The sequence below is a fragment of the Triturus cristatus genome, chromosome 4_1, assembly GCF_964204655.1.
Source record: "Triturus cristatus chromosome 4_1, aTriCri1.1, whole genome shotgun sequence".
Taxonomy (NCBI): Eukaryota; Metazoa; Chordata; class Amphibia; order Caudata; family Salamandridae; genus Triturus; species Triturus cristatus.
Window position 1 is genome coordinate 134,575,413 of NC_140585.1, and position 17,791 is coordinate 134,593,203.

At 39.7% G+C, this 17,791-nt stretch overlaps 10 non-coding genes across 10 annotated transcripts; all 10 read right to left on the reverse strand.

Annotated features, from left to right (window-relative positions):
* Positions 1–1,498: 1,498 nt before the first annotated feature.
* Positions 1,499–1,571, reverse strand: TRNAR-CCU (transfer RNA arginine (anticodon CCU)). The gene has a single exon. It is a non-coding gene; the product is annotated as a tRNA-Arg (tRNA).
* A 2,383-nt stretch (positions 1,572–3,954) lies between these two features.
* On the reverse strand, positions 3,955–4,027 carry TRNAR-UCG (transfer RNA arginine (anticodon UCG)). The gene has a single exon. It is a non-coding gene; the product is annotated as a tRNA-Arg (tRNA).
* Positions 4,028–4,674: 647 nt separating this feature from the next.
* On the reverse strand, positions 4,675–4,747 carry TRNAR-CCU (transfer RNA arginine (anticodon CCU)). Its single transcript has one exon. It is a non-coding gene; the product is annotated as a tRNA-Arg (tRNA).
* Positions 4,748–6,260: 1,513 nt separating this feature from the next.
* On the reverse strand, positions 6,261–6,333 carry TRNAR-CCU (transfer RNA arginine (anticodon CCU)). Its single transcript has one exon. It is a non-coding gene; the product is annotated as a tRNA-Arg (tRNA).
* A 2,383-nt stretch (positions 6,334–8,716) lies between these two features.
* TRNAR-UCG (transfer RNA arginine (anticodon UCG)) lies at positions 8,717–8,789 on the reverse strand. Its single transcript has one exon. It is a non-coding gene; the product is annotated as a tRNA-Arg (tRNA).
* Positions 8,790–11,024: 2,235 nt separating this feature from the next.
* Positions 11,025–11,097, reverse strand: TRNAR-CCU (transfer RNA arginine (anticodon CCU)). The gene has a single exon. It is a non-coding gene; the product is annotated as a tRNA-Arg (tRNA).
* A 1,515-nt stretch (positions 11,098–12,612) lies between these two features.
* On the reverse strand, positions 12,613–12,685 carry TRNAR-CCU (transfer RNA arginine (anticodon CCU)). The gene has a single exon. It is a non-coding gene; the product is annotated as a tRNA-Arg (tRNA).
* Positions 12,686–15,788: 3,103 nt separating this feature from the next.
* On the reverse strand, positions 15,789–15,861 carry TRNAR-CCU (transfer RNA arginine (anticodon CCU)). Its single transcript has one exon. It is a non-coding gene; the product is annotated as a tRNA-Arg (tRNA).
* Positions 15,862–16,656: 795 nt separating this feature from the next.
* TRNAR-UCG (transfer RNA arginine (anticodon UCG)) lies at positions 16,657–16,729 on the reverse strand. Its single transcript has one exon. It is a non-coding gene; the product is annotated as a tRNA-Arg (tRNA).
* A 647-nt stretch (positions 16,730–17,376) lies between these two features.
* Positions 17,377–17,449, reverse strand: TRNAR-CCU (transfer RNA arginine (anticodon CCU)). Its single transcript has one exon. It is a non-coding gene; the product is annotated as a tRNA-Arg (tRNA).
* Positions 17,450–17,791: the final 342 nt, after the last annotated feature.

The following is a 17,791-nucleotide window of genomic DNA, read 5'->3' on the forward strand; positions in this document are numbered from 1 at the left end:
CTTTCTAGAGGCATTATTTAAATGTATTCTATGGTCAGACATCGGTGTGTGCACACAGGGCATTTCTCACTTCTCTCTATAAGTAAACTTCCCATTTTCATCCTCTTCCATCCCCTACTTTAACGCTCTCTTCTATGCTATAATGGAGACTTTGCAATTTTAGCAAGTGGAGAGAAATTGGAGAACCACTTTCGACTCCACACTTCTTCTTCACTTACTTCTTTTCTCAATATACTGGGCTTAGAAAATGGTATCAAGCCATCCTTATCATCAGTAGGACACGGAAAGAGGCACTAAGTCTCCTAACCAAGTTCAACCACACTCTGCAACTTAACCATTGCACTACAAATTAGGCAACGGGGGCATCAGCAAAGGCAGCCAATGTGCCGATCCTTTATACATTTTGTGTAGTACTTTTCTTACTCGGAGGCAAAATCAGCACTTTAACTGCCCAAATCATACAGATTTTACACATGTAGCACTCTATGCACACATAGGCACACAAATTGCAGTTCTTCTACACACACAAGCTAAAAACCCATTCTGTCACGTCAAAATTCTGCAAACCTATTACATATTCAGTGCGTCGGCATAGAAGCACTTTTTAATGCCACTAAAATGCACAAGTAGTTAGACTGAAGATGCAACCTGAATGAGTTTACAGTATGTACTCCACTTTATTAATGATTAGTAATGAGAAAGTGAGGACTACAAGAGTATTGGAAAATACTTTTTCCACTCTGAATGTAAAGCAGATTGTGTGACCATTGGCCAAAAACGACCACGAAGGGACTCGAACCTTCAAACTTCTGATCCGAAGTCAGACGCCTTATCCATTAGGCCACGCGGTCATCCGTCCACCTGAGATGATTTTTATCATGTAGGTGGTATGCATGGATGGAGAACATATTATTGAAAGGTATTCAGGTTTACATCCCATAGTGTTCTTTCAGCTCTTTTCGCTGGAAGCACTTTTTTGGAATCTATATATTGAGAATTTTATGAGTACGATATGCTTTTGTTTTCCTTTTTCCATACAAACCTCTTTCCTCATGAGTTTAAAGCTCATTTGTATTCTTTACATAGCTCTGGAAGTTTCCAGACGTGGAGTGAAACTGTTTTGAAAGTAGGACAAATTGCTCCTTCCTGCATATGCTAATTTTTCACACTCACATAGGTTGTATACATTTTATGTATCCTGGCTTGACCTATTCAAGTAGCTGAAAGCCTGTCACCACCTCTAGAAACAAGATTCACACCAATCCAATTCAAATCATTTTTTCCAAAGGAATATGTTCTGGCCGGTCGAAAATGCATCTCACAAAAATAGGCATTTAAAAATATACTTTGCAGTTTCAGAACCCTAACATGACTGTGAAGTGTACACAAGTAAAACAGGACAGTTTCAAAGTACCTAATCCCTCATAAACTTCTGAGAGGAAGCATGTAATAAATCTACCTAATTTTCTGGAGAAGAAATAGGGAGGATTTTTGTTATCACCTCAGATGGGACTTGAACCCACAATCCCTGGCTTAGGAGGCCAGTGCCTTATCCATTAGGCCACTGAGGCACACATGCATAGCTATTTTCTAGAGGCATTATTTAAATGTATTCTATGGTCAGACACCGGTGTGTGCACACAGGGCATTTCTCACTTCTCTCTATAAGTAAACTTCCCATTTTCATCCTCTTCCATGCCCGACTTTAACGCTCTCTTCTATGCTATAATGGAGACTTTGCAATTTTAGCAAGTGGAGAGAAATTGGAGAACCACTTTCGACTCCACACTTCTTCTTCACTTACTTCTTTTCTCAATATACTGGGCTTAGAAAATGGTATCAAGCCATCCTTATCATCAGTAGGACACGGAAAGAGGCACTAAGTCTCCTAACCAAGTTCAACCACACTCTGCAACTTAACCATTGCACTACAAATTAGGCAACGGGGGCATCAGCAAAGGCAGCCAATGTGCCCATCCTTTATACATTTTGTGTAGTACTTTTCTTACTCGGAGGCAAAATCAGCACTTTAACTGCCCAAATCATACAGATTTTACACATGTAGCACTCTATGCACACATAGGCACACACCTTGCAGTTCTTCTACACACACTTAAGCTAAAAGCCCATTCTGTCACGTCAAAATTCTGCAAACCTATTACATATTCAGTGCGTCGGCATAGAAGCACTTTTTAATGCCACTAAAATGCACAAGTAGTTAGACTGAAGATGCAACCTGAATGAGTTTACAGTATGTACTCCACTTTATTAATGATTAGTAATGAGAAAGTGAGGACTACAAGAGTATTGGAAAATACTTTTTCCACTCTGAATGTAAAGCAGATTGTGTGACCATTGGCCAAAAACGACCACGAAGGAACTCGAACCCTCAAACTTCTGATCCGAAGTCAGACGCCTTATCCATTAGGCCACGCGGTCATCCGTCCACCTGAGATGATTTTTATCATGTAGGTGGTATGCATGGATGGAGAACATATTATTGAAAGGTATTCAGGTTTACATCCCATAGTGTTCTTTCAGCTCTTTTCGCTGGAAGCACTTTTTTGGAATCTATATATTGAGAATTTTATGAGTACGATATGCTTTTGTTTTCCTTTTTCCATACAAACCTCTTTCCTCATGAGCTTAAAGCTCATTTGTATGCTCTACATAGCTCTGGACGTTTCCAGACGTGGAGTGAAACTGTTTTGAAAGTAGTACAAATTGCTCCTTCCTGCATATGCTAATTTTTCACACTCACATAGGTTGTATAAGTTTTATGAATCCTGGCTTGACCTATTCAAGTAGCTGAAAGCCTGTCACCACCTCTAGAAACAAGATTCACACCAATCCAATTCATATCATTTTTTCCAAAGGAATATGTTCTGGCCGGTCGAAAATGCATCTCACAAAAATAGGCATTTAAAAATCTACTTTGCAGTTTCAGAACACTAACATGACTGTGAAGTGTACACAAGTAAAATGGGACCGTTTCAAAGTACCTAATCCCTCATAAACTTCTGAGAGGAAGCATGTAATAAATCTACCTAATTTTCTGGAAAAGAAAGAGGGAGGATTTTTGTTATCACCTCAGATGGGACTTGAACCCACAATCCCTGGTTTAGGAGGCCAGTGCCTTATCCATTAGGCCACTGAGGCACACATACATAGGTCCTTTCTAGAGGCATTATTTAAATGTATTCTATGGTCAGACACCGGTGTGTGCACACAGGGCATTTCTCACTTCTCTCTATAAGTAAACTTCCCATTTTCATCCTCTTCCATCCCCGACTTTAACGCTCTCTTCTATGCTATAATGGAGACTTTGCAATTTTAGCAAGTGGAGAGAAATTGGAGAACCACTTTCGACTCCACACTTCTTCTTCACTTACTTCTTTTCTCAATATACTGGGCTAAGAAAATGGTATCAAGCCATCCTTATCATCAGTAGGACACGGAAAGAGGCACTAAGTCTCCTAACCAAGTTCAACCACACTCTGCAACTTAACCATTGCACTACAAATTAGGCAACGGGGGCATTAGCAAAGGCAGCCAATGTGCCGATCCTTTATACATTTTGTGTAGTACTTTTCTTACTCGGAGGCAAAATCAGCACTTTAACTGCCCAAATCATACATATTTTACACATGTAGCACTCTATGCACACATAGGCACACACCTTGCAGTTCTTCTACACACACTTAAGCTAAAAACCCATTCTGTCACGTCAAAATTCTGCAAACCTATTACATATTCAGTGCGTCGGCATAGAAGCACTTTTTAATGCCACTAAAATGCACAAGTAGTTAGACTGAAGATGCAACCTGAATGAGTTTACAGTATGTACTCCACTTTATTAATGATTAGTAATGAGAAAGTGAGGACTACAAGAGTATTGGAAAATACTTTTTCCACTCTGAATGTAAAGCAGATTGTGTGACCATTGGCCAAAAACGACCACGAAGGGACTCGAACCCTCAAACTTCTGATCCGAAGTCAGATGCCTTATCCATTAGGCCACGCGGTCATCCGTCCACCTGAGATGATTTTTATCATGTAGGTGGTATGCATGGATGGAGAACATATTATTGAAAGGTATTCAGGTTTACATCCCATAGTGTTCTTTCAGCTCTTTTCGCTGGAAGCACTTTTTTGGAATCTATATATTGAGAATTTTATGAGTACGATATGCTTTTGTTTTCCTTTTTCCATACAAACCTCTTTCCTCATGAGTTTAAAGCTCATTTGTATTCTCTACATAGCTCTGGAAGTTTCCAGACGTGGAGTGAAACTGTTTTGAAAGTAGGACAAATTGCTCCTTCCTGCATATGCTAATTTTTCACACTCACATAGGTTGTATACGTTTTATGTATCCTGGCTTGACCTATTCAAGTAGCTGAAAGCCTGTCACCACCTCTAGAAACAAGATTCACACCAATCCAATTCAAATCATTTTTTCCAAAGGAATATGTTCTGGCCGGTCGAAAATGCATCTCACAAAAATAGGCATTTAAAAATATACTTTGCAGTTTCAGAACCCTAACATGACTGTGAAGTGTACACAAGTAAAACGGGACAGTTTCAAAGTACCTAATCCCTCATAAACTTCTGAGATGAAGCATGTAATAAATCTACCTAATTTTCTGGAAAAGGAAGAGGCAGGATTTTTGTTATCACCTCAGATGGGACTTGAACCCACAATCCCTGGCTTAGGAGGCCAGTGCCTTATCCATTAGGCTACTGAGGCACACATGCATAAGTCCTTTCTAGAGGCATTATTTAAATGTATTCTATGGTCAGACATCGGTGTGTGCACACAGGGCATTTCTCACTTCTCTCTATAAGTAAACTTCCCATTTTCATCCTCTTCCATCCCCTACTTTAACGCTCTCTTCTATGCTATAATGGAGACTTTGCAATTTTAGCAAGTGGAGAGAAATTGGAGAACCACTTTCGACTCCACACTTCTTCTTCACTTACTTCTTTTCTCAATATACTGGGCTTAGAAAATGGTATCAAGCCATCCTTATCATCAGTAGGACACGGAAAGAGGCACTAAGTCTCCTAACCAAGTTCAACCACACTCTGCAACTTAACCATTGCACTACAAATTAGGCAACGGGGGCATCAGCAAAGGCAGCCAATGTGCCGATCCTTTATACATTTTGTGTAGTACTTTTCTTACTCGGAGGCAAAATCAGCACTTTAACTGCCCAAATCATACAGATTTTACACATGTAGCACTCTATGCACACATAGGCACACAAATTGCAGTTCTTCTACACACACAAGCTAAAAACCCATTCTGTCACGTCAAAATTCTGCAAACCTATTACATATTCAGTGCGTCGGCATAGAAGCACTTTTTAATGCCACTAAAATGCACAAGTAGTTAGACTGAAGATGCAACCTGAATGAGTTTACAGTATGTACTCCACTTTATTAATGATTAGTAATGAGAAAGTGAGGACTACAAGAGTATTGGAAAATACTTTTTCCACTCTGAATGTAAAGCAGATTGTGTGACCATTGGCCAAAAACGACCACGAAGGGACTCGAACCTTCAAACTTCTGATCCGAAGTCAGACGCCTTATCCATTAGGCCACGCGGTCATCCGTCCACCTGAGATGATTTTTATCATGTAGGTGGTATGCATGGATGGAGAACATATTATTGAAAGGTATTCAGGTTTACATCCCATAGTGTTCTTTCAGCTCTTTTCGCTGGAAGCACTTTTTTGGAATCTATATATTGAGAATTTTATGAGTACGATATGCTTTTGTTTTCCTTTTTCCATACAAACCTCTTTCCTCATGAGTTTAAAGCTCATTTGTATTCTTTACATAGCTCTGGAAGTTTCCAGACGTGGAGTGAAACTGTTTTGAAAGTAGGACAAATTGCTCCTTCCTGCATATGCTAATTTTTCACACTCACATAGGTTGTATACATTTTATGTATCCTGGCTTGACCTATTCAAGTAGCTGAAAGCCTGTCACCACCTCTAGAAACAAGATTCACACCAATCCAATTCAAATCATTTTTTCCAAAGGAATATGTTCTGGCCGGTCGAAAATGCATCTCACAAAAATAGGCATTTAAAAATATACTTTGCAGTTTCAGAACCCTAACATGACTGTGAAGTGTACACAAGTAAAACAGGACAGTTTCAAAGTACCTAATCCCTCATAAACTTCTGAGAGGAAGCATGTAATAAATCTACCTAATTTTCTGGAGAAGAAATAGGGAGGATTTTTGTTATCACCTCAGATGGGACTTGAACCCACAATCCCTGGCTTAGGAGGCCAGTGCCTTATCCATTAGGCCACTGAGGCACACATGCATAGCTATTTTCTAGAGGCATTATTTAAATGTATTCTATGGTCAGACACCGGTGTGTGCACACAGGGCATTTCTCACTTCTCTCTATAAGTAAACTTCCCATTTTCATCCTCTTCCATGCCCGACTTTAACGCTCTCTTCTATGCTATAATGGAGACTTTGCAATTTTAGCAAGTGGAGAGAAATTGGAGAACCACTTTCGACTCCACACTTCTTCTTCACTTACTTCTTTTCTCAATATACTGGGCTTAGAAAATGGTATCAAGCCATCCTTATCATCAGTAGGACACGGAAAGAGGCACTAAGTCTCCTAACCAAGTTCAACCACACTCTGCAACTTAACCATTGCACTACAAATTAGGCAACGGGGGCATCAGCAAAGGCAGCCAATGTGCCCATCCTTTATACATTTTGTGTAGTACTTTTCTTACTCGGAGGCAAAATCAGCACTTTAACTGCCCAAATCATACAGATTTTACACATGTAGCACTCTATGCACACATAGGCACACACCTTGCAGTTCTTCTACACACACTTAAGCTAAAAGCCCATTCTGTCACGTCAAAATTCTGCAAACCTATTACATATTCAGTGCGTCGGCATAGAAGCACTTTTTAATGCCACTAAAATGCACAAGTAGTTAGACTGAAGATGCAACCTGAATGAGTTTACAGTATGTACTCCACTTTATTAATGATTAGTAATGAGAAAGTGAGGACTACAAGAGTATTGGAAAATACTTTTTCCACTCTGAATGTAAAGCAGATTGTGTGACCATTGGCCAAAAACGACCACGAAGGAACTCGAACCCTCAAACTTCTGATCCGAAGTCAGACGCCTTATCCATTAGGCCACGCGGTCATCCGTCCACCTGAGATGATTTTTATCATGTAGGTGGTATGCATGGATGGAGAACATATTATTGAAAGGTATTCAGGTTTACATCCCATAGTGTTCTTTCAGCTCTTTTCGCTGGAAGCACTTTTTTGGAATCTATATATTGAGAATTTTATGAGTACGATATGCTTTTGTTTTCCTTTTTCCATACAAACCTCTTTCCTCATGAGCTTAAAGCTCATTTGTATGCTCTACATAGCTCTGGACGTTTCCAGACGTGGAGTGAAACTGTTTTGAAAGTAGTACAAATTGCTCCTTCCTGCATATGCTAATTTTTCACACTCACATAGGTTGTATAAGTTTTATGAATCCTGGCTTGACCTATTCAAGTAGCTGAAAGCCTGTCACCACCTCTAGAAACAAGATTCACACCAATCCAATTCATATCATTTTTTCCAAAGGAATATGTTCTGGCCGGTCGAAAATGCATCTCACAAAAATAGGCATTTAAAAATCTACTTTGCAGTTTCAGAACACTAACATGACTGTGAAGTGTACACAAGTAAAATGGGACCGTTTCAAAGTACCTAATCCCTCATAAACTTCTGAGAGGAAGCATGTAATAAATCTACCTAATTTTCTGGAAAAGAAAGAGGGAGGATTTTTGTTATCACCTCAGATGGGACTTGAACCCACAATCCCTGGTTTAGGAGGCCAGTGCCTTATCCATTAGGCCACTGAGGCACACATACATAGGTCCTTTCTAGAGGCATTATTTAAATGTATTCTATGGTCAGACACCGGTGTGTGCACACAGGGCATTTCTCACTTCTCTCTATAAGTAAACTTCCCATTTTCATCCTCTTCCATCCCCGACTTTAACGCTCTCTTCTATGCTATAATGGAGACTTTGCAATTTTAGCAAGTGGAGAGAAATTGGAGAACCACTTTCGACTCCACACTTCTTCTTCACTTACTTCTTTTCTCAATATACTGGGCTAAGAAAATGGTATCAAGCCATCCTTATCATCAGTAGGACACGGAAAGAGGCACTAAGTCTCCTAACCAAGTTCAACCACACTCTGCAACTTAACCATTGCACTACAAATTAGGCAACGGGGGCATCAGCAAAGGCAGCCAATGTGCCGATCCTTTATACATTTTGTGTAGTACTTTTCTTACTCGGAGGCAAAATCAGCACTTTAACTGCCCAAATCATACATATTTTACACATGTAGCACTCTATGCACACATAGGCACACACCTTGCAGTTCTTCTACACACACTTAAGCTAAAAACCCATTCTGTCACGTCAAAATTCTGCAAACCTATTACATATTCAGTGCGTCGGCATAGAAGCACTTTTTAATGCCACTAAAATGCACAAGTAGTTAGACTGAAGATGCAACCTGAATGAGTTTACAGTATGTACTCCACTTTATTAATGATTAGTAATGAGAAAGTGAGGACTACAAGAGTATTGGAAAATACTTTTTCCACTCTGAATGTAAAGCAGATTGTGTGACCATTGGCCAAAAACGACCACGAAGGGACTCGAACCCTCAAACTTCTGATCCGAAGTCAGATGCCTTATCCATTAGGCCACGCGGTCATCCGTCCACCTGAGATGATTTTTATCATGTAGGTGGTATGCATGGATGGAGAACATATTATTGAAAGGTATTCAGGTTTACATCCCATAGTGTTCTTTCAGCTCTTTTCGCTGGAAGCACTTTTTTGGAATCTATATATTGAGAATTTTATGAGTACGATATGCTTTTGTTTTCCTTTTTCCATACAAACCTCTTTCCTCATGAGTTTAAAGCTCATTTGTATTCTCTACATAGCTCTGGAAGTTTCCAGACGTGGAGTGAAACTGTTTTGAAAGTAGGACAAATTGCTCCTTCCTGCATATGCTAATTTTTCACACTCACATAGGTTGTATACGTTTTATGTATCCTGGCTTGACCTATTCAAGTAGCTGAAAGCCTGTCACCACCTCTAGAAACAAGATTCACACCAATCCAATTCAAATCATTTTTTCCAAAGGAATATGTTCTGGCCGGTCGAAAATGCATCTCACAAAAATAGGCATTTAAAAATATACTTTGCAGTTTCAGAACCCTAACATGACTGTGAAGTGTACACAAGTAAAACGGGACAGTTTCAAAGTACCTAATCCCTCATAAACTTCTGAGATGAAGCATGTAATAAATCTACCTAATTTTCTGGAAAAGAAAGAGGCAGGATTTTTGTTATCACCTCAGATGGGACTCAAACCCACAATCCCTGGCTTAGGAGGCCAGTGCCTTATCCATTAGGCCACTGAGGTACACATGCATAGCTCTTTTCTAGAGGCATTATTTAAATGTATTCTATGGTCAGACACTGGTGTGTGCACACAGGGCATTTCTCACTTCTCTCTATAAGTAAACTTCCCATTTTCATCCTCTTCCATCCCCGACTTTAACGCTCTCTTCTATGCTATAATGGAGACTTTGCAATTTTAGCAAGTGGAGAGAAATTGGAGAACCACTTTCGACTCCACACTTCTTCTTCACTTACTTCTTTTCTCAATATACTGGGCTAAGAAAATGGTATCAAGCCATCCTTATCATCAGTAGGACACGGAAAGAGGCACTAAGTCTCCTAACCAAGTTCAACCACACTCTGCAACTTAACCATTGGACTACAAATTAGGCAACGGGGGCATCAGCAAAGGCAGCCAATGTGCCGATCCTTTATACATTTTGTGTAGTACTTTTCTTACTCGGAGGCAAAATCAGCACTTTAACTGACCAAATCATACAGATTTTACACATGTAGCACTCTATGCACACATAGGCACACACCTTGCAGTTCTTCTACACACACTTAAGCTAAAAACCCATTCTGTCACGTGAAAATTCTGCAAACCTATTACATATTCAGTGCGTCGGCATAGAAGCACTTTTTAATGCCACTAAAATGCACAAGTAGTTAGAATGAAGATGCAACCTGAATGAGTTTACAGTATGTACTCCACTTTATTAATGATTAGTAATGAGAAAGTGAGGACTACAAGAGTATTGGAAAAGACTTTTTCCACTCTGAATGTAAAGCAGATTGTGTGACCATTGGCCAAAAACGACCACGAAGGGACTAAAACCCTCAATCTTCTGATCCGAAGTCAGACGCCTTATCCATTAGGCCACGCGGTCATCCGTCCACCTGAGATGATTTTTATCATGTAGGTGGTATGCATGGATGGAGAACATATTATTGAAAGGTATTCAGGTTTACATCCCATAGTGTTCTTTCAGCTCTTTTCGCTGGAAGCACTTTTTTGGAATCTATATATTGAGAATTTTATAAGTACGATATGCTTTTGTTTTCCTTTTTCCATACAAACCTCTTTCCTCATGAGTTTAAAGCTCATTTGTATTCTCTACATAGCTCTGGAAGTTTCCAGACGTGGAGTGAAACTGTTTTGAAAGTAGGACAAATTGCTCCTTCCTGCATATGCTAATTTTTCACACTCACATAGGTTGTATACGTTTTATGTATCCTGGCTTGACCTATTCAAGTAGCTGAAAGCCTGTCACCACCTCTAGAAACAAGATTCACACCAATCCAATTCAAATCATTTTTTCCAAAGGAATATGTTCTGGCCGGTCGAAAATGCATCTCACAAAAATAGGCATTTAAAAATCTACTTTGCAGTTTCAGAACACTAACATGACTGTGAAGTGTACACAAGTAAAATGGGACCGTTTCAAAGTACCTAATCCCTCATAAACTTCTGAGAAGAAGCATGTAATAAATCTACCTAATATTCTGGAAAAGAAAGAGGGAGGATTTTTGTTATCACCTCAGATGGGACTTGAACCCACAATCCCTGGCTTAGGAGGCCAGTGCCTTATCCATTAGGCCACTGAGGCACACATGCATAGGTCCTTTCTAGAGGCATTATTTAAATGTATTCTATGGTCAGACATCGGTGTGTGCACACAGGGCATTTCTCACTTCTCTCTATAAGTAAACTTCCCATTTTCATCCTCTTCCATCCCCGACTTTAACGCTCTCTTCTATGCTATAATGGAGACTTTGCAATTTTAGCAAGTGGAGAGAAATTGGAGAACCACTTTCGACTCCACACTTCTTCTTCACTTACTTCTTTTCTCAATATACTGGGCTAAGAAAATGGTATCAAGCCATCCTTATCATCAGTAGGACACGGAAAGAGGCACTAAGTCTCCTAACCAAGTTCAACCACACTCTGCAACTTAACCATTGCACTACAAATTAGGCAACGGGGGCATCAGCAAAGGCAGCCAATGTGCCGATCCTTTATACATTTTGTGTAGTACTTTTCTTACTCGGAGGCAAAATCAGCACTTTAACTGCCCAAATCATACAGATTTTACACATGTAGCACTCTATGCACACATAGGCACACACCTTGCAGTTCTTCTACACACACTTAAGCTAAAAACCCATTCTGTCACGTCAAAATTCTGCAAACCTATTACATATTCAGTGCGTCGGCATAGAAGCACTTTTTAATGCCACTAAAATGCACAAGTAGTTAGACTGAAGATGCAACCTGAATGAGTTTACAGTATGTACTCCACTTAATTAATGATTAGTAATGAGAAAGTGAGGACTACAAGAGTATTGGAAAAGACTTTTTCCACTCTGAATGTAAAGCAGATTGTGTGACCATTGGCCAAAAACGACCACGAAGGGACTAAAACCCTCAATCTTCTGATCCGAAGTCAGATGCCTTATCCATTAGGCCACGCGGTCATCCGTCCACCTGAGATGATTTTTATCATGTAGGTGGTATGCATGGATGGAGAACATATTATTGAAAGGTATTCAGGTTTACATCCCATAGTGTTCTTTCAGCTCTTTTCGCTGGAAGCACTTTTTTGGAATCTATATATTGAGAATTTTATAAGTACGATATGCTTTTGTTTTCCTTTTTCCATACAAACCTCTTTCCTCATGAGTTTAAAGCTCATTTGTATTCTCTACATAGCTCTGGAAGTTTCCAGACGTGGAGTGAAACTGTTTTGAAAGTAGGACAAATTGCTCCTTCCTGCATATGCTAATTTTTCACACTCACATAGGTTGTATACGTTTTATGTATCCTGGCTTGACCTATTCAAGTAGCTGAAAGCCTGTCACCACCTCTAGAAACAAGATTCACACCAATCCAATTCAAATCATTTTTTCCAAAGGAATATGTTCTGGCCGGTCGAAAATGCATCTCACAAAAATAGGCATTTAAAAATCTACTTTGCAGTTTCAGAACACTAACATGACTGTGAAGTGTACACAAGTAAAATGGGACCGTTTCAAAGTACCTAATCCCTCATAAACTTCTGAGAAGAAGCATGTAATAAATCTACCTAATATTCTGGAAAAGAAAGAGGGAGGATTTTTGTTATCACCTCAGATGGGACTTGAACCCACAATCCCTGGCTTAGGAGGCCAGTGCCTTATCCATTAGGCCACTGAGGCACACATGCATAGGTCCTTTCTAGAGGCATTATTTAAATGTATTCTATGGTCAGACATCGGTGTGTGCACACAGGGCATTTCTCACTTCTCTCTATAAGTAAACTTCCCATTTTCATCCTCTTCCATCCCCGACTTTAACGCTCTCTTCTATGCTATAATGGAGACTTTGCAATTTTAGCAAGTGGAGAGAAATTGGAGAACCACTTTCGACTCCACACTTCTTCTTCACTTACTTCTTTTCTCAATATACTGGGCTAAGAAAATGGTATCAAGCCATCCTTATCATCAGTAGGACACGGAAAGAGGCACTAAGTCTCCTAACCAAGTTCAACCACACTCTGCAACTTAACCATTGCACTACAAATTAGGCAACGGGGGCATCAGCAAAGGCAGCCAATGTGCCGATCCTTTATACATTTTGTGTAGTACTTTTCTTACTCGGAGGCAAAATCAGCACTTTAACTGCCCAAATCATACAGATTTTACACATGTAGCACTCTATGCACACATAGGCACACACCTTGCAGTTCTTCTACACACACTTAAGCTAAAAACCCATTCTGTCACGTCAAAATTCTGCAAACCTATTACATATTCAGTGCGTCGGCATAGAAGCACTTTTTAATGCCACTAAAATGCACAAGTAGTTAGACTGAAGATGCAACCTGAATGAGTTTACAGTATGTACTCCACTTTATTAATGATTAGTAATGAGAAAGTGAGGACTACAAGAGTATTGGAAAAGACTTTTTCCACTCTGAATGTAAAGCAGATTGTGTGACCATTGGCCAAAAACGACCACGAAGGGACTAAAACCCTCAATCTTCTGATCCGAAGTCAGATGCCTTATCCATTAAGCCACGCGGTCATCCGTCCACCTGAGATGATTTTTATCATGTAGGTGGTATGCATGGATGGAGAACATATTATTGAAAGGTATTCAGGTTTACATCCCATAGTGTTCTTTCAGCTCTTTTCGCTGGAAGCACTTTTTTGGAATCTATATATTGAGAATTTTATAAGTACGATATGCTTTTGTTTTCCTTTTTCCATACAAACCTCTTTCCTCATGAGTTTAAAGCTCATTTGTATTCTCTACATAGCTCTGGAAGTTTCCAGACGTGGAGTGAAACTGTTTTGAAAGTACGACAAATTGCTCCTTCCTGCATATGCTAATTTTTCACACTCACATAGGTTGTATACGTTTTATGTATCCTGGCTTGACCTATTCAAGTAGCTGAAAGCCTGTCACCACCTCTAGAAACAAGATTCACACCAATCCAATTCAAATCATTTTTTCCAAAGGAATATGTTCTGGCCGGTCGAAAATGCATCTCACAAAAATAGGCATTTAAAAATCTACTTTGCAGTTTCAGAACACTAACATGACTGTGAAGTGTACACAAGTAAAATGGGACCCTTTCAAAGTACCTAATCCCTCATAAACTTCTGAGAGGAAGCATGTAATAAATCTACCTAATTTTCTGGAAAAGAAAGAGGGAGGATTTTTGTTATCAACTCCGATGGGCCTTGAACCCACAATCCTTGGCTTAGGAGGCCAGTGCCTTATCCATTAGGCCACTGAGGCACAAATGCATAGCTCTTTTCTAGAGGCATTATTTAAATGTATTCTATGGTCAGACACCGGTGTGTGCACACAGGGCATTTCTCACTTCTCTCTATAAGTAAACTTCCTATGTTCATCCTCTTCCATCCCCGACTTTAACGCTCTCTTCTATGCTATAATGGAGACTTTGCAATTTTAGCAAGTGGAGAGAAATTGGAGAACCACTTTCGACTCTACACTTCTTCTTCACTTACTTCTTTTCTCAATATACTGGGCTTAGAAAATGGTATCAAGCCATCCTTATCATCAGTAGGACACGGAAAGAGGCACTAAGTCTCCTAACCAAGTTCAACCACACTCTGCAACTTAACCATTGCACTACAAATTAGGCAACGGGGGCATCAGCAAAGGCAGCCAATGTGCCGATCCTTTATACATTTTGTGTAGTACTTTTCTTACTCGGAGGCAAAATCAGCACTTTAACTGCCCAAATCATACAGATTTTACACATGTACCACTCTATGCACACATAGGCACACACCTTGCAGTTCTTCTACACACACTTAAGCTAAAAACCCATTCTGTCACGTCAAAATTCTGCAAACCTATTACATATTCAGTGCGTCGGCATAGAAGCACTTTTTAATGCCACTAAAATGCACAAGTAGTTAGACTGAAGATGCAACCTGAATGAGTTTACAGTATGTACTCCACTTTATTAATGATTAGTAATGAGAAAGTGAGGACTACAAGAGTATTGGAAAAGACTTTTTCCACTCTGAATGTAAAGCAGATTGTGTGACCATTGGCCAAAAACAACCACGAAGGGACTGGAACCCTCAATCTTCTGATCCGAAGTCAGACGCCTTACCCATTAGGCCACGCAGTCATCCGTCCACCTGAGATGATTTTTATCATGTAGGTGGTATGCATGGATGGAGAACATATTATTGAAAGGTATTCAGGTTTACATCCCATAGTGTTCTTTCAGCTCTTTTCGCTGGAAGCACTTTTTTGGAATCTATATATTGAGAATTTTATGAGTACGATATGCTTTTGTTTTCCTTTTTCCATACAAACCTCTTTCCTCATGAGTTTAAAGCTCATTTGTATTCTCTACATAGCTCTGGAAGTTTCCAGACGTGGAGTGAAACTGTTTTGAAAGTAGGACAAATTGCTCCTTCCTGCATATGCTAATTTTTCACACTCACATAGGTTGTATACGTTTTATGTATCCTGGCTTGACCTATTCAAGTAGCTGAAAGCCTGTCACCACCTCTAGAAACAAGATTCACACCAATCCAATTCAAATCATTTTTTCCAAAGGAATATGTTCTGGCCGGTCGAAAATGCATCTCACAAAAATAGGCATTTAAAAATCTACTTTGCAGTTTCAGAACACTAACATGACTGTGAAGTGTACACAAGTAAAATGGGACCGTTTCAAAGTACCTAATCCCTCATAAACTTCTGAGAGGAAGCATGTAATAAATCTACCTAATATTCTGGAAAAGATAGAGGGAGGATTTTTGTTATCACCTCAGATGGGACTCGAACCCACAATCCCTGGCTTAGGAGGCCAGTGCCTTATCCATTAGGCCACTGAGGCACACATGCATAGCTCTTTTCTAGTGGCATTATTTAAATGTATTCTATGGTCAGACACCGGTGTGTGCGCACAGGGCATTTCTCACTTCTCTCTATAAGTAAACTTCCCATTTTCATCCTCTTCCATCCCCGACTTTAACGCTCTCTTCTATGCTATAATGGAGACTTTGCAATTTTAGCAAGTGGAGAGAAATTGGAGAACCACTTTCGACTCCACACTTCTTCTTCACTTACTTCTTTTCTCAATATACTGGGCTTAGAAAATGGTATCAAGCCATCCTTATCATCAGCATGACACGGAAAGAGGCACCAAATCTCCCAACCAAGTTCAACCACACTCTGCAACTTAACCATTGCACTACAAATTAGGCAACGGGGGCATCAGCAAAGGCAGCCAATGTGCCGATCCTTTATACATTTTGTGTAGTACTTTTCTTACTCGGAGGCAAAATCAGCACTTTAACTGCCCAAATCATACAGATTTTACACATGTACCACTCTATGCACACATAGGCACACACCTTGCAGTTCTTCTACACACACTTAAGCTAAAAACCCATTCTGTCACGTCAAAATTCTGCAAACCTATTACATATTCAGTGCGTCGGCATAGAAGCACTTTTTAATGCCACTAAAATGCACAAGTAGTTAGACTGAAGATGCAACCTGAATGAGTTTACAGTATGTACTCCACTTTATTAATGATTAGTAATGAGAAAGTGAGGACTACAAGAGTATTGGAAAATACTTTTTCCACTCTGAATGTAAAGCAGATTGTGTGACCATTGGCCAAAAACGACCACGAAGGGACTCGAACCCTCAAACTTCTGATCCGAAGTCAGATGCCTTATCCATTAGGCCACGCAGTCATCCGTCCACCTGAGATGATTTTTATCATGTAGGTGGTATGCATGGATGGAGAACATATTATTGAAAGGTATTCAGGTTTACATCCCATAGTGTTCTTTCAGCTCTTTTCGCTGGAAGCACTTTTTTGGAATCTATATATGGAGAATTTTATGAGTACGATATGCTTTTGTTTTCCTTTTTCCATACAAACCTCTTTCCTCATGAGTTTAAAGCTCATTTGTATGCTCTACATAGCTCTGGACGTTTCCAGACGTGGAGTGAAACTGTTTTGAAAGTAGTACCAATTGCTCCTTCCTGCATATGCTAATTTTTCACACTCACATATGTTGTATAAGTTTTATGAATCCTGGCTTGACCTATTCAAGTAGCTGAAAGCCTGTCACCACCTCTAGAAACAAGATTCACACCAATCCAATTCATATCATTTTTTCCAAAGGAATATGTTCTGGCCGGTCGAAAATGCATCTCACAAAAATAGTCATTTAAAAATCTACTTTGCAGTTTCAGAACCCTAACATGACTGTGAAGTGTACACAAGTAAAACGGGACAGTTTCAAAGTACCTAATCCCTCATAAACTTCTGAGATGAAGCATGTAATAAATCTACCTAATTTTCTGGAAAAGAAAGAGGCAGGATTTTTGTTATCACCTCAGATGGGACTCAAACCCACAATCCCTGGCTTAGGAGGCCAGTGCCTTATCCATTAGGCCACTGAGGCACACATGCATAGCTCTTTTCTAGAGGCATTATTTAAATGTATTCTATGGTCAGACACTGGTGTGTGCACACAGGGCATTTCTCACTTCTCTCTATAAGTAAACTTCCCATTTTCATCCTCTTCCATCCCCGACTTTATCGCTCTCTTCTATGCTATAATGGAGACTTTGCAATTTTAGCAAGTGGAGAGAAATTGGAGAACCACTTTCGACTCCACACTTCTTCTTCACTTACTTCTTTTCTCAATATACTGGGCTAAGAAAATGGTATCAAGCCATCCTTATCATCAGTAGGACACGGAAAGAGGCACTAAGTCTCCTAACCAAGTTCAACCACACTCTGC